At 35.9% G+C, this 14,931-nt stretch overlaps 1 protein-coding gene and 1 long non-coding RNA gene across 8 annotated transcripts in view; one reads left to right on the forward strand and one right to left on the reverse strand.

Moving 5' to 3' along the window:
- SGMS1 (sphingomyelin synthase 1) overlaps positions 1-14,931 on the reverse strand; it is a 334,608-nt gene that overhangs the window by 128,779 nt on the left and 190,898 nt on the right. For all 7 annotated transcript variants that reach the window (XM_054243062.2, XM_078345958.1, XM_078345961.1 and 4 more), the window contains one exon: positions 977-1,057. The gene's annotated coding sequence lies outside the window, so the exon portion shown is untranslated. The remainder of the gene's footprint in view (positions 1-976; positions 1,058-14,931) is intronic.
- LOC144578699 (uncharacterized) overlaps positions 1-14,931 on the forward strand; it is a 64,851-nt gene that overhangs the window by 13,278 nt on the left and 36,642 nt on the right. The gene's annotated exons all lie outside the window — the stretch shown is intronic.

Consider the following 14,931-nt stretch of genomic DNA (forward strand, 5'->3'; position numbering starts at 1 on the left):
CAAACATGACAACCCCTCTTTCTGACATTGCCAACTTGTTAACATTGATCCACAGGCACTACCTATAATGTTAGTCACCATGGCTTGGCAACAGCTAATGAACACAAGCTGGCCAATCTTTTGGGTCAGAATAAAGGCCTATAAGTTAAAAATCATGATACAACTATAAGAAAGAAAAGTAATTATGATATATTGTGCCAGTAACTAAAGTGTAACTATAATGTGCCAGTCAAAGCACAAAGTACTTTCCACAGTCTTTCATTTTTTTGAGAGATATTATCAAATTCCATATACAGATGAATCAACTGAGGTTCTGAGAGGTTGGGTAACTACTAAAAAGCACAAGAGCTAGAGTCAGGCCCAGGACTGTCTGACTTAAAAATATATGATCTTTCCACTAAGCTACTCCACATAATAACATTATTATTATCATAACATAACCAAAATCAATCACATGTAACTGTAAGATAATTAGCAAACATTAGTAGTAGCCTCTGATGTATGTAAAAGTGGCATACATGAAGAGGGATATGGAGAAGATGAAGAACTCAATTTTAATTATATTCACCAAATTCATTCATATTTACTTTAAAATATACCCACAAAAAATACCTGAGAAATGGAGCACAAGGAAACCACTAGGACCAAAAATATCTGCATATCAGAAGGGTTATTCTAAGCTTAATTTAAATTCTGACCATGTGCAGGGAATTCTCTTTTAATTCTTCAAATACTTATGCCCTGTCCACCAAATTGACATACTCAAAATGACACACTCTGTCAAGAAAGAATTATGCAAAAATAAGACTTATTAAGTTAGCATCAATTGTTGAAAGTGTTTGGATGTTTATTTTATAAAATAGTTTTTCTTTTGCACTCAAGTTATTTGACTATGCTATCCTTTTACCATGGTTCCTTAAAGAAAATGTATCCTGTAGTTAAAAGAATCCCAAAAGGCCAACAAACATTAACTTACAGATTATTTAAAAACATTCTTGTCATCTTGGCTTCCTATAAGCTACCAGCTTCTCCCATTGTTCCAGTATAGTTCCATCACCTGTTATAAGAAGAAATAATTAATTAGTTATATGTCTCGGAAAGGCCATTTCTGGATTTCCAATAGTCTCTTTTTTACAACCAAAACACATAGAAAATTACAGTCATCACTTCTCTTTTTTACCAAAAACAAAAAGGAAAGAGAAAATAACAATACACAAAATCACTTTAAGAGAAAAAATATTTAAGAGCAGTATTTCCGCTATGAAGGACTCAGGTGGTGAACTCTTAAAATTTCGCCCTCCATTTTGTTTTCAGGAAGAGATACCTAGTCTGTTTCCTAGGACGCAACAGTATTAGAGTAACCCATTTTTCTCTCTCCATCTCTCTTCCCTAACCCCTTCTTACCTCTCCTCAAAAGTGAAAGATTAATTTGCCTGGAAGAACTGGATGAGGCACCAACTGATTTCCTGGCCTTGCTCTGAGCCAGGCAACCAAGGCCTCCCTTCAGTCCTCTCCCACACCTGGAGCCAGCTAATCTCCTCAGTAGGCAAGACAGTGGTGCCTGCTTCTGAGAGTGTGGGTCAGCTCTCCCTGTTCTAGCTTCTCCCTGGCTGCAGGGTTAAGTCTGGATTGCTGGGGTTAAATCCATGTTTTAGTTTCAAAGGAGAAAACTAATACTTTTGGGCCCTCCAATCCTGCTTTAACAGCAATTAAGCTACTGGCTCTGTTGATTCCCATGTCAATCCTTGCTGTATTTCTCCAACTGTTTCAAACTTACAGGATGGTAAAGTTGTGTAATCAAGCAACCCAAACCACCTATCTATGAAAAGGCACTACACACAGATAAAAAACTGTGGCCCAAAATCCTAACACTTCCTAGCCATGTGACCTCACAAATATCCATTCATCTTTTCCCAGCCTCATTTTCTTCATCTCTAGAAGATCGTATGTCTCTTACAATACTGTGTGGTAATGAGGATTTAATAAAAGTCATAATCTGTTGAAGTCATGCATGCTTTGATCCAACAAAGGCATTTTACCAGAACTATGGACGCCAAATGCTTAATGATCAGAATTGTTACACTGTCCATATGTCCAATTCAACAAATAATGGAGATTCATATAATTCACAGAATAATAAAATATGCCCAGCAAAGGGCCTTTCTTTTTCCAAGAGAAGTCATTCAGAACAATGTGTTTACTTTTGTTTTTCCATTTCTTAACATTTTAGAATAAACAACCTGGGAATGTAACTTTTTGCTTTCTTTCCCTCCAGAGAAGAGTCCCAAATAAAAATACCTGACTTTTCCAGGTAGAATGCAACTATTGCTCATATTATGTGATGAACATGTGGCTCCAAGAAGATGACATTGATAAAACAGGAACCTAAGTTAACTTTCATCACCTGAAGCCTCAATGTCAATTCTGAGATGAGATTAATAATTGTGACATGGCTCCATGCATGAACTGAGGTACCATGAGAGGCAGTGTCACCTCAGTTACCTGAACAACAGACTGGAACCTCAAGTTATCCAAACCATAAAGGGATAGGGCAGTGGTAAGGATGTTAAGAAAGGAGGAGATGGAACAAACACCAAATAAAGATAGAAAGCTTTCCTAGTAATAAAGAAAGAACTTGCCAGCATCAATAAAAATAGTAAGGAAGAAGTGAAGAGCCAAAGATCTACAGATTATACCCAACACTGAGAAGAACAAATTCATTGGCTAGCTATGGCTTTATATGCCTAGCCACTGACATGAGACCCTTTAAAAGCACGAGAAACACAGTAAGGTTTTACATAGGTTGAAAATAAACAGTTTGAACCCCAGATGTGCTGTTTAATAGCAGTGTGATCTCTGACAAGGAATTTAGTCCTTCTAAGGCTCAGTTATGTTTAAAAAAAAAATTCACCAGGTGAACACATACCAACTTTAAAACAGAAGTACCAGAACTTAATGTTGAAAAACAGTACTCCTTGCCTGCTTCCAAGTCACTATCTTTGGGACTCACTCCAGTGATGCTGACTACTCAGAATAAGTACTCTTTTACCTTCAGAACCAGTGTGCAATGGTCACAAGAACACATGTGTCATTACAGTTTAGTTCTCCCTTATTTTAAGAAAAACCACTTTATTTGCTATAATAGAAAATATTTTCAAAGATTACTTCAAAGAATCAAATTTATCCTCAAAGATGATAATTTAGCACCACTGTGGTTATTCAAAAGAATTATAAGCAACTGCAACAACCAACTGTACTGAACTACCCATTTGGTGGAAGACACTGTGCTGAGCACTGGAAGTAGGGAAGAGGTTATAAGGTGATTGAGATGAAGTTCATTTAAAATAATCCAGAACCCTGGCAGCATCACTGGAATATAAGCAATTAGTTCAGTACATGCCCTTAAAAAGAACAATCTCGATGTATGAACCCTGGCTATGATTGTTACAAGCCCAGCACTTCCTAATTACGCTTCACACACAATGTTAAGATTCCACAATAGTCATGTGAAAACCTGGCTAAAACAAATACACTCCTTTTTGAACATTCACTTTATATTCTAGGGCAAAGCCAAGCCTGCTCCCCACAGGGTGGAAGAAGACTGGCTGGCATCAAAATCAAGAGCATTCAAATGCTAATGTTAAAATAAGGCTGGAGAAGTTGAGGAAAAGTTCTTGTGGCCATGAGACACAGTTGTTTGATTGTCAGCCTCTTTCTCCAAATGAGTTAGTTCACTAAGAAGAATTTGGGCTCCCTCTGTGGGAGACAGTGCCCTGTGGTCATTAAAGGTACATACTTTGCTGTCATATAGAACTATATTCTGCAACTAAGCTCTGAAGACCTTGAGCATGTTGTCTAATTTCTGTAAGGCTCAGTTTCCTTATCTATAGAATGGGAGCAATATCTGTACAATAACTAGATGTTGTTATATGGGTTAAAAGACATACCATCTACATACAATTTAATAAAGCTCATGTCAAACAGTAAGTGCTCATTAAATGTTGTGTCATCAGAAAAAATACACTATCTTCATCCTTTGGGGGCAATACAAGTACTAACGTGAAGCCACAGAAAAGAGGATCCAATATACTCAACAATGTTCTAGCCCACTTCACTAGGAGACAATGGAAGGGCTTGGGGTGATATTTCATGTAGTAATAAAAGGAAAATTGTCTGCTCTTACATCTGTGCATGTATCTTGGGAGCAAAATGAGAGTGGCAGCAGTATTCAGAGGCTTGTTGGCCAGTGGAAAATTCAGAAATGTTAACACCAGCCACATAAAAACAAAACTGAGTACCTTGCTGATTAATTAGCTAATAAATGGCAGAAGCTGAAATTCAAGCCCACACTGTCTAGCTTTAGGCCTTGTTCTTAATCACTATACTATACTGTGTTCCTGGCAAAGGGGAGGAACAATGGCTAAAGACTAACTAAGACACAGGCCAGAAGAAGGTCATTAAAAAAAGCAAAAAAAAAAAAAAAAAAAACCCAACACCCTACTGATGACTGAAGAAAATAGGAAGATAATACAAGAGTTACTGGGGCAAAAGAGTAAAAGCCACAAAACTGCTAATGATTCTAACCTAAAATTTACCAACACACCTTTAGCAAGACATCCTAAAAGGATGGCAAGGTGAAAGTGAACTGTTTTTATAATTCAGTGCTTGCTTAAAGAGAATAGTAATCAGAAGACACAAAAGCTGAGAAGACCTCATTTTGGTCCTTTATCGAAGCCATGCTATGATGTAGAAACACCTCTCTAGAGCAGAATGCTTCACATACACAAAATGCCTATTGACAACGAAGGGCTCCAGCAGCATGAGAGTTGCCTCCTAAGGCAGGGTTTCCTGCTACCTTTTCACTGCATTTCAACAGTAAAGAAGAGGAGGAAAAGCCGCCAGGGCTTTTGAATTCTCAGTAGGTCAGAAGGAAGGAAAAAAGCAGAAGGGATGAGAAACATGCTGCTAGTTAAGTAGGTGAATGGACACAGAGGAGAGTAAGGATAAAGAGAAGCCATATTACTGGCCAGTCTCAGATGTGTCAGAATCTAAAGTGGCCCCCTTGATCTCTGTCACTTCTTATCTAAGCCTTGCATAATTCCCTTCCCCTTTGGGGGCAGGTTTTGGAATTGCTTGTGGTAATAAAATAAGGCAAAAATGACAGAATGTATGTGGGTACATTACACAAGACTGTAATGTCTACTCTGCTACAAGCTTCTCTCTTGCTGGTTTTGAAAGCGTAGGCTGCCATTTTGTGGGTTGCCTACTGAGAGGGCCCCATGAGGGCAATCTCCAGCTGACAACAAGAAACCAATGCCCTAGTCAGAGAGCCCATGAGAAACTGAATTCTGCCAATTCACACAGGCTTGGGAGCAAATCCTCCTCCTACCCAGCCTCAGATAAGACAGCAGCCATAGGTGATGCCTTGACTGTGGCCTCATTAAATACCTACCTAAGTCATTCCCAGACTTCCGACCCAAAGAAACTGAGGTAATTCTGTGTATTGATTAAGCTATTAACTTTGTGCTAGATTGCTATGTAGCTATAGATAACTACTACAAATGGGAGGTGAAGTTCATGTCCCTGATGATACCACATGTCCTTCTGAGAGAGGAGAGGGAGAAAGAGGAAGCCCCAAGAGCCAGGGTGAGCAATTCTGCCTCTATATTATTATAAACCCTCCAATTCAACTCTCTCCAACTCAGACTCTCGGTTTCCTCCATTAACACACAGATAGGTCCTCCCATCCTATTGTCATTTGAAGGATATAATGAAACACACTGGCCAAAGAAATAGTAATTGTATAAATGGTAATCAGGTTCCCTGGCTGGTCTGTAAAAGCTACTCAACATGCAAAACACTGACACATTTAGAACAGTAAGAGAACTGTGACCATTACATGAGCTATATTATGACCCTATATGGCATAAAATAATTTTAACAAAGGAATATTTAAAATGTGATAGCTTGGACTTAAACACTGAATAAAAAATGTTCTAAGAGACATGCTGGAGACTTGCTGGATTAGTGGTTTTGAGAACCAAATAAAAATTAAAACACCCAATTTTCATCTAAGTTTTTCTAATATGGGCTCCTTGAAAACCGAATGTAAATATTCCTACATTTTCTGAGCAAGCACCTGTAGCTTCGACAAAACAAGTAACAATCATTCTAGCAGTTGAAACTAACCCAATGAACCAGAGACCTCTTATCTCAGCAGGCCATCTTTCCACAAGCAGAAACCGGTAGGGAAATCCTACAATCACATCATTTGAAAGCTTAGAAACACTCATTAGTCTGACACATAGATCCAAAGACTTTAAGTGCCCTGTCCAGGGTCACTCCACAGCACAATGTAAGCCTCCTGTTTACCAGGCTTCTTTATAATCAGGCCTACCAAACTTAGGCTTCAACTGAGAGACAAAATCAATGGTATCAAATATTCTGTGGGGGGAGAAAATAGGACCCAACATTTCATGACACCATAAAGCTCCTACAGTACTTCTAAAAACTAAGGTCTGTGGCTAGAGGGAAAAATAACACCACATAAACATTCATATGAAATGTTCAATCCAGTTTCAAAAGCAATGCACAATATTTTCTAAGTAAACTGAAATGCTCCCAAAATAGTCTGTCTTTTCTTCTGAATAATCTGCCTTTAAAAAAATGAATAGGGAAGAAAATTTTTAAAAGGCTGGCACAGTAACTTGTGCAAGGATGTCTACCCCACTGCTTTATATATCTCTATTCCTAAATTCATCAATTAATTCAACAGGTATTCTGGGGGCATCTACAATTCCAAAGCATTGTGGTAAGTGCTGTCTGGATACAGGCAAATGATGCTTACTAATATTTCCAGCACAGGTAACCAGTGTTGGACTAACCAGTGTTGCTTGGTCTAAACAAGCAACCAATGCAGCAACAGAGATTTCTGGCATGTATTTTGGTAGGCTATTAGGAATGGAGACCACATCTCTTTTCTCCTAGAAACTTCCATATTTAAAATAAATAGCAATTGGTTTTTCTGTGCAATGATATTGTCCCCAAGGTAGTAATGAGAGGTATCAAAAAAGGGATTAAAACACCCCAGGTCACATCCCTCCAGAACTCCTGTTATAGTACTCTCCCAGAAGCCCAAATTAAAAAAAATATATATATATATTCATATATATTTTTTTACATATATATTTTTTAAGAAAAATATACATATATATTTTTTTAAGAAAAAAAAGAAAGTCGCCTTTCACTCAACATTATCCCTCCCTATCCTTTCCTCAGTACCAAGAATAAATATATGTTTAAAACAAATTAAAAGTAAATAAGGGCTTACTTTTCCCCATATAGCCAGCAGTTTTCTCTCCTCAACATGAACTTAAACCTCTACAGCTATTACTATTAGTGAACATTATTTAGCTCTTCTATGTTTTAAATTAATCTGAATGCTTTGACGTAATATTATTAAATAATACTAATGTCACTAAAAGTAAAAATAGCACAAACTGACTTGTTCCTTTAGATATACATATTTTCAGAAACATGTTCTCACTCTGTTGCTCAGGCCAGAGTGCAGTGGCACAATCATCGCTCACTGCAGCCATGACTTCCTACCTCCTAGGCTCAAGCAATTCTCCCATCTCAGCCTCCTGAGTAGCTGGGACTACAGGTGCATACTACCATGCCCAGCTAATTTTTGTTTGTTCTTGTAGAGGTAGGGTCTCTCTATGCTGCCCTATGCTAGTCTCAAACTCCAGGCTTCAAACAATCCTCCTCCCTGGCCTCCAAAATGTTGGGATTACAGGCATGAACAAACATGCCAGGACTAGGCTCATTTCTAAATGTTTTACATGTACTAATTTATTGAATCATGCCAATAGCACTCCAAGGCATGTTACCATTACTATCCTAGTTTTACAGATGAGGGAGCTAAAACAGAGTTACTGAAAAAACAGGCACGGTTGTTTGGCAAACGACATTGTATGAAATGCATGCAATACATCCAGTTGACAAAGTGTTAGTGGTAAACCTCCACTCCCCCAGTTTCATTTGTAGAACTTTCCATTAACCTAATGGTTCAGACTTCTCTCCCACCTTCTACCTGGTGGAGGAGAAATTAATTATGTGAACAGTGAGTTTGAGAGAAAGGCTAGCCTGCCCAGAGATGGAGTGTATCCCAGGCTTCCCTTCTACAGTGTGAGGGGGAGATCAGTCTCACTCAAGTATGAAATACCAGAAAACCCATTTAGCCAACAGCTTTATTTCCAGATCTCCATATTTCAAATTACCATTGGTATATCCATTGGTCCCAAAATCGGATGAGAAAAAAAGGCATCATTCAACTGTCCACCTCCCAAACTCTAACACAAATAATTATAATACCTAACTGGGTGGCAAGATATTTGAGAATAAGGTAAATATTTCTTTTACAAAAAAGGAAACCAAAACTCAAAAGTACATAAGAACATAACCAATCCAGTCCAATAAGGTGTCTGCAGAGATCATGAATGAACCTGCTCCTCTAACTCACTATCAAGGGGCATCTTAAAGGACAAGGTTATTTATCTACTTTCTTCACCACGTATGACCAGAAAACACCATTTCCTTTCCAAATAAATAAAATGCACACAGATAATCTTCTCTATTAGAGTACGTTAATTTAAAGCAGTAGAAAAATCCTTAGCAATAGTCTCATTATTGTCACAAAGCATGCAAAGTATTTCAATATTGCACATTATCTTCCCAGTATGTCAAAGTCTGTATTTTTATCCATTGCATGGATACTTCTACCATAAAAAGTATAGTGACAAAAATGCTACTCACAACTCTGTAATAACAGAGGAATAAAAATGTCACCAATCTCTAAGTTTGTCATTTGATCTTTCCTATCACCCTCTAAATGCAGTGTTTCTCGTTTTAAAAATACATTTTTAAAAGGCATTCATTCTTTAACTTCCTTTTCTTTATTTTTATTTTCTTTAAATTATACGTTAATTTCTGGAGTACATGTGCAGAACGTGCAGGTATGGTTGGTTAAAGATTTTTAAAAAGGCATCCATTGAATAATATTGACTTTTTCTGGGGTAGAGGTTTTTTTATTTGTTTGCTTGTTTTTTGCTTTTATGTTCAGGGGTACATGTGCAGTTTTGTTACGTAGGTAAATTTGTGTCCTGGGGGTTTGCTGTACAGATTATTTCATCGCCCAAGTATTCAGCTCAGCATCCATCAAGTATTCTTCCTGATGCTCTCCCTGCCCCACTGCTCCCCTCTGACAAGCTCCAGTGTGTATTGTTCACCTCTATGTGTCCATGTGTTCTCATCATTCAGCTCCCAGTTGTGAGAATATGCAGTGTTTGGCTTTCTGTTCCTGTGTTAGTTTGCTAAGAATAAAAGCCTCCAGCTTCATCTATGTCCCTGCAAAGGACATGATCTTGTTCTCTTTTATGGCTGCATAGTGTTCCATGGTGTATATTCTTAACACTCTTTATTTTAAAGACAATTTCTTTATCCAGTCTATCACTGATGGGTATTTAGGTTGATTCCATGTCTTTGCTATTGTGAATACTGCTGCAATGAACACATCTGTGTATGTATCTTTAGAATAGAACAATTTATCTTCCCTTAGGTATATACCCAGTAAAGGGATGGCTGGGTTTGTTTAGTATGTGCAACTTCCTTATAGATGCTGAATATCAGACCTTTGTCAAATACAGAGTTTGCAAAACTTTTCTCCTATTATTTAGATTATCTGTTTCCTCTGTTAAGCTCTTCAGTTTAATTAGATTTCATTTGTCAATTTTTGCTTTTGTTGAGATTGCTTTTGGCATCTTTTTCATGAAATCTTTGCCCGTGCCTATTTTAATGCAAATAATTTGAGCTTCCCGCTTTACTATTCAAACAACACTTAATAAGAATGATTTCCTCAGTGTTCTCTGGGCAAAAATTTCAAAATAGAAAACAAACCACATTCATCTCAAAAGCTCAAACTACCTACTTTTCTGTAAATATATATAGTTAAAGTCAGTAAATCCGCACTCGCAGCTGTAGAGAACAAACAGTAGCCCGACCAGTACTTAGACACTTTGACCTTTGCAACAACCCTAATGTAGGTAAGCCATCTGTATTTTCCAAAGAAAAGCCTGAAGTTCAGAAAAATACAGTGACATGCCTGACTTAATGTACTTACTAAGTGACAAGGCTCAACTTTAAATACAGTTCTATTTGAGCCAGTTTGTGGTTTTTCTCGGTTAGACCACTAACCATGAAAAACAAAAATAATAATAACAACAACAAAATTTCTAAGTAGCCAGATGAAAAAAGACATCATATGAGAATAATAATAAGAATGATGATAGACATCTCATTTGAAACAGGAGTCCAGAAAACAATAATCAACATCTGAAGAGAAGGAAAAACAAAGACTGCACGTCCACCTAGAATTTTATATACAACAAAAAATTCTTTTTAAAGATGAAGACATTTTCACACAAATGAAAACTGAGAGATTTGTTGCCAGTAGACCCACACTATAAGAAATGCTAAAGGAACCTCTTCAAGCTAAAGCAAAATGATGCCAAATATAAATTTGAACCTATAGAAAGGAATGAGGAACCTTGGAAATAATACACGTGTATGTTAACATAAAAGACTATTTTTCTCTTAATTTCTTTAAAACATATATGACTAATACATACTATATTAAAAGTATACTATTGTATTATGTAGTTTGTAACATATACAGATATAAAATGTATGAAGACAACAGCACAACAGATGGGAAGAGACAAATGAAACCATATTACTATAGGTTTCTTATATTTTACATGAAACAATACCATATTAATTCAAAAAAATTTTTTACTTAGGATGAATATTATAATCTCCAGAGAAACTGCAAAACAGTACTGCAAGAAAGCTGAGAGAAATTAAAATGTAATACTAAAAAATATTCAGTAAACAGAAAGAAGAAAAGGAGATATAGAATTTTTTTAAGTCTAAAGGATAGACACATAGGAAACAAGTTTATAATTACAGTAAATGTAGACTTAACATTTTAATTAAAAGGCAGAAATCACCAGAATACATTTAAAAATGATTCTGAACTACATGCTACCTATAATAAATGCATTTTAAGTACAAAGACACAGATAAACATGTAATAAAAGGATATACCAGTAGGAACTCAATACAAAAACCAGACAAAGATAATAAAAGAAGACTATAGACTTATATGACTCATAAAGCACATATGCAGAAATCCTCAACAAAATACAGTGTTAGCATAAAGACAAATAGAGTAATTGACCAAAACAGAGGCCACAACTAGACATACACATATACAACCAAAAGATTTTCTGACCAAGATGTCAGAGTAATTCAGTGAGTGTAAGAATAATTTTTTCAACAAATTGAGCAGAAACAAATAAATATTCATAGGGAAAGAAAAATGAATTCTGACTCCTACCTCATACTATTAACAAAAATTACTCAGAGCTGAGAGTGGTTGCATGCACCCGTAATCACAGCAACTTAAGAGGTCGAGGTGAGAGGATCACTTGAGCCCAGGAGTTCATATCCATCCTGGGAAACATAGAAAGACCCCATTTATTTAAAAAAAAAGTACCTTGAAAGAGGTCATACAACTAATCATAAAAGTTAAAATTATGAAGTATTTATAGGAAAAGACAGGACAATGGCTTTGCAACAATGAAGTAGACAAAATACTAACAATAAAGAAAAACTAGCTACTTGGACTTCATCAGTATCAAAACTGCTTTGGAAAGACACGGTTAAGAAAATAAAAAGACAACCACCAACTGGAAAAAATTCACCATACATGTATCTGGCAAAAGACATGTATTCAGAATACATAAAGAACTACCATAATTTAATTTTTGAAAAGTCATACAACCCAACTGTTAAAATAGCAAAAGATATGACAAGGTACTTCATAAATGAAGACACATGAATGGTCAATAAGTACATGAAAAAAAATTTCAAGATCATTAGTCACTAAGGAAAACAACAGGAATCCACAAGATACCACTTTGCCCACACTAGAATAATTTTAAGAAGACTGAAAAAAGCAAGAGTTGGCAGACACTTGGAATACATTAAAGCATCTCTAAGTTGCATGTTGAATTATAAAGCCCTTTAGAAAAATGTTTGACATTTTTTAAGTAAATTTTATATAAGATTAAATATACACTTACCCAATAATATACTTTTAAGTACAGACCCAAAATACATGAAAACTTGTGTCCACAAAAATACGTACGATAATGTTCACAGTAGTTATATTCATAACAGCCAAAAACTGTAGACCATCCAAATGTCTATCAATAGGTGAGTAACCTCATACAATGGAATTCTACTCAATAGCATAAAGGAACAATCTATTGATACATGCAATAAGAGTATGAATCTATAAAACATCAGCAAGTGGAGCAAAAGATACCAGGCGCATAAGTGCACTCAGTGTAACTATGTATCTGAAGTTCTGAAAGAGGCAAAATCTATTGCTAGAATTACACTCACACTTGTGTTTGCCTCTGGGATGGCACACCTCATTGAAAGTGGGCATAAGAGAACTTTCTGGGATGACAGAGATGTTGGTTCACTAAACTATTCACTTCAAATTTGTACATTGTACATTGTATAAATTATACCCAAATTTTAAAATATATCACAAAATATTTGAATGAGTTCTGGAGGAGATATGGTCTCTCATAAGTCAAAAGTGTTTCTTTCTTCTCTTGGCGAACAACTTCTAAAGCCTCAAAAACAGAAGGTGTGTGTAAACACACCTTTACGCATGTCATTTTTTAAATATACACCCCTTCAAAGCAAAGGAAAATGAATTATTTTCTGCTTCCTATCTAAATACTCTTTGAACATTTGTTCCAACCCAGGGGAATTAAAAGCAATCTGTCCTTTAGGTTTTGTTTAATTTTACTTACCATATTAACAATTTAAAGGCTGCTTTTAATAATTGAAGAGGAAAAAGACCCAAAAAGAAAATAAACTATAAAACACAAATTCAAGTTTTCTAATATCTCATTCATTCTATAATACTTACCTACTATATTCCAGGTAAGATGACAGTCACTAGAGAAATGTAATTTAAATTTTACACCCTAATGTTAAGGTGCTTCTAAGTCTCGTGGAAGAGATATACATAAATAATTACCTTAAAATGTAAATAAATGTTCTTGAATACAAATTGGTAAAGACCTCACTTGGGGAAAATATATCATTTTTTTCCTCTCTAAAATTATAACAATATTGATAAATATTATGTAAGAAGTAAACAAAATAAAGCCAGTTATTCCTTCTGAAGGAAACGATTTTAAGAAAAAATTATTTTATTAACTATTTCAATGTAAATATATCATATTTATTAGCTTAAAAATCTAACCCATATTTTTTCTGCTTCTTTTAAAATTATTTTTTAATTGACAAAGATTATACACATTTATCATGAATAACATCTTGGTTTGAAAAACATATACATTGTGGAATAGCTAAATGGAACTAATTAGCATATGCATTACCTCACACATCATGTTTTGTGGTAAGAACACTTTAAATCTACTCTTTTATCAATTTTCAAGCATATGATACATGGTTATTTACTACAGTTGTAAGTAGTCATTTTAAAGAAAATAATCCCAGGTGCAGCAAAGGAGACTAGGCAACTTGTCTTATACCACTTTCTCATACCCTTCACCCCCAAATCCTATAGCTGGTTCAAATGGGATAGGTTCCAGTGCAAAGTAATCTGAAGGCTAGTCAGAAACTGTAGTGACTGGCTCAAAAATGAAGAGATGGGATAGGTCAATTTCACAGTCTCAGGAATCCAAACTGGGAAACAAATTCTTTCCCTTCCATTTTCTCCTAAGCCTACTTTTGTCCCCGCGCTGTATACTTGAAACTATCCATTTCAAAATCAACAATGACTTCCAACACTGCTGTAGGCAGTAGTCAGTTTTCAGGCATTGCTTTTAGCCAGCAGTTAGTTCTCAGTTGTCATTTAAGAAGACCTGCCAGCAGTATGCAACACAGATGACCTCCTGCTGTTTCTTGAAACACTTTCTGCACTCACCCTTCAGAACACCATACAGTACTTTGTCCCCTTTCTTTCTCACTCTCTTTTAAGGGCTCTCCCTTATTTCTGTAAGTGCCTAAGGGTTCACTGAATTCTCAGACCTCCTCCCTATCATCATTCACTCTCTAAATCAGTGGTTCCCAAATGTTTTAGTTCTAAGATCCTTTTACACTTTAAAAAATTATTAAGGAACTCAAAAAGTTCTTATTTATGAGGTTTATATCTTCAGAAAACTACTGTATTGGAAAAATGATAACATTTAAAAATATTTGTTAATTCATCTAAAAGCAAGAATAAACTCATTCACATGTGAACATAAAATAAAATTGCCCGAGCAGTAGCTCACACCTGTAATCTTAACATTTTAGGAGCCGAGCAGGGAGGATAGCTTGAGCCCATGAGTTCAAGACCATTCTAGGCACCATAGGGAGACCTCATCTCTACAAAAAAAAAAGTTTAGCTGGGCATGGTGGTACACACCTGTGGTCTCAGCTATTTGGGAGGCTGAGGCAGGAGGATCACTTGGGCCCAAGAGGTGGAGGCTGTAGTGAGCCATGATGGCTCCACTGAACTTGAGCCTGGGTAACAGAGCAAGACCTTGTCTCAAAAAAAAATTAATGAAAAATTTATCTTCTGAAACAATATAAGAAGAGTATATTTTTTAAACATTTTTGCAACTCTCTTTAATAAATGGCTTAAGAGAAAATCATGAATTCCTTTACTAATGTCTGCATTCAATCTATTGTGATACCATATACAGCCTCTGAAAAACTCTACTGTACACTAGAGAATGATTGTGAAAAAAGGGAAATAAGAATGAAAAGACATGT

Source organism: Callithrix jacchus, chromosome 12 (genome assembly GCF_049354715.1).
Source record: "Callithrix jacchus isolate 240 chromosome 12, calJac240_pri, whole genome shotgun sequence".
NCBI lineage: Eukaryota > Metazoa > Chordata > Mammalia > Primates > Cebidae > Callithrix > Callithrix jacchus.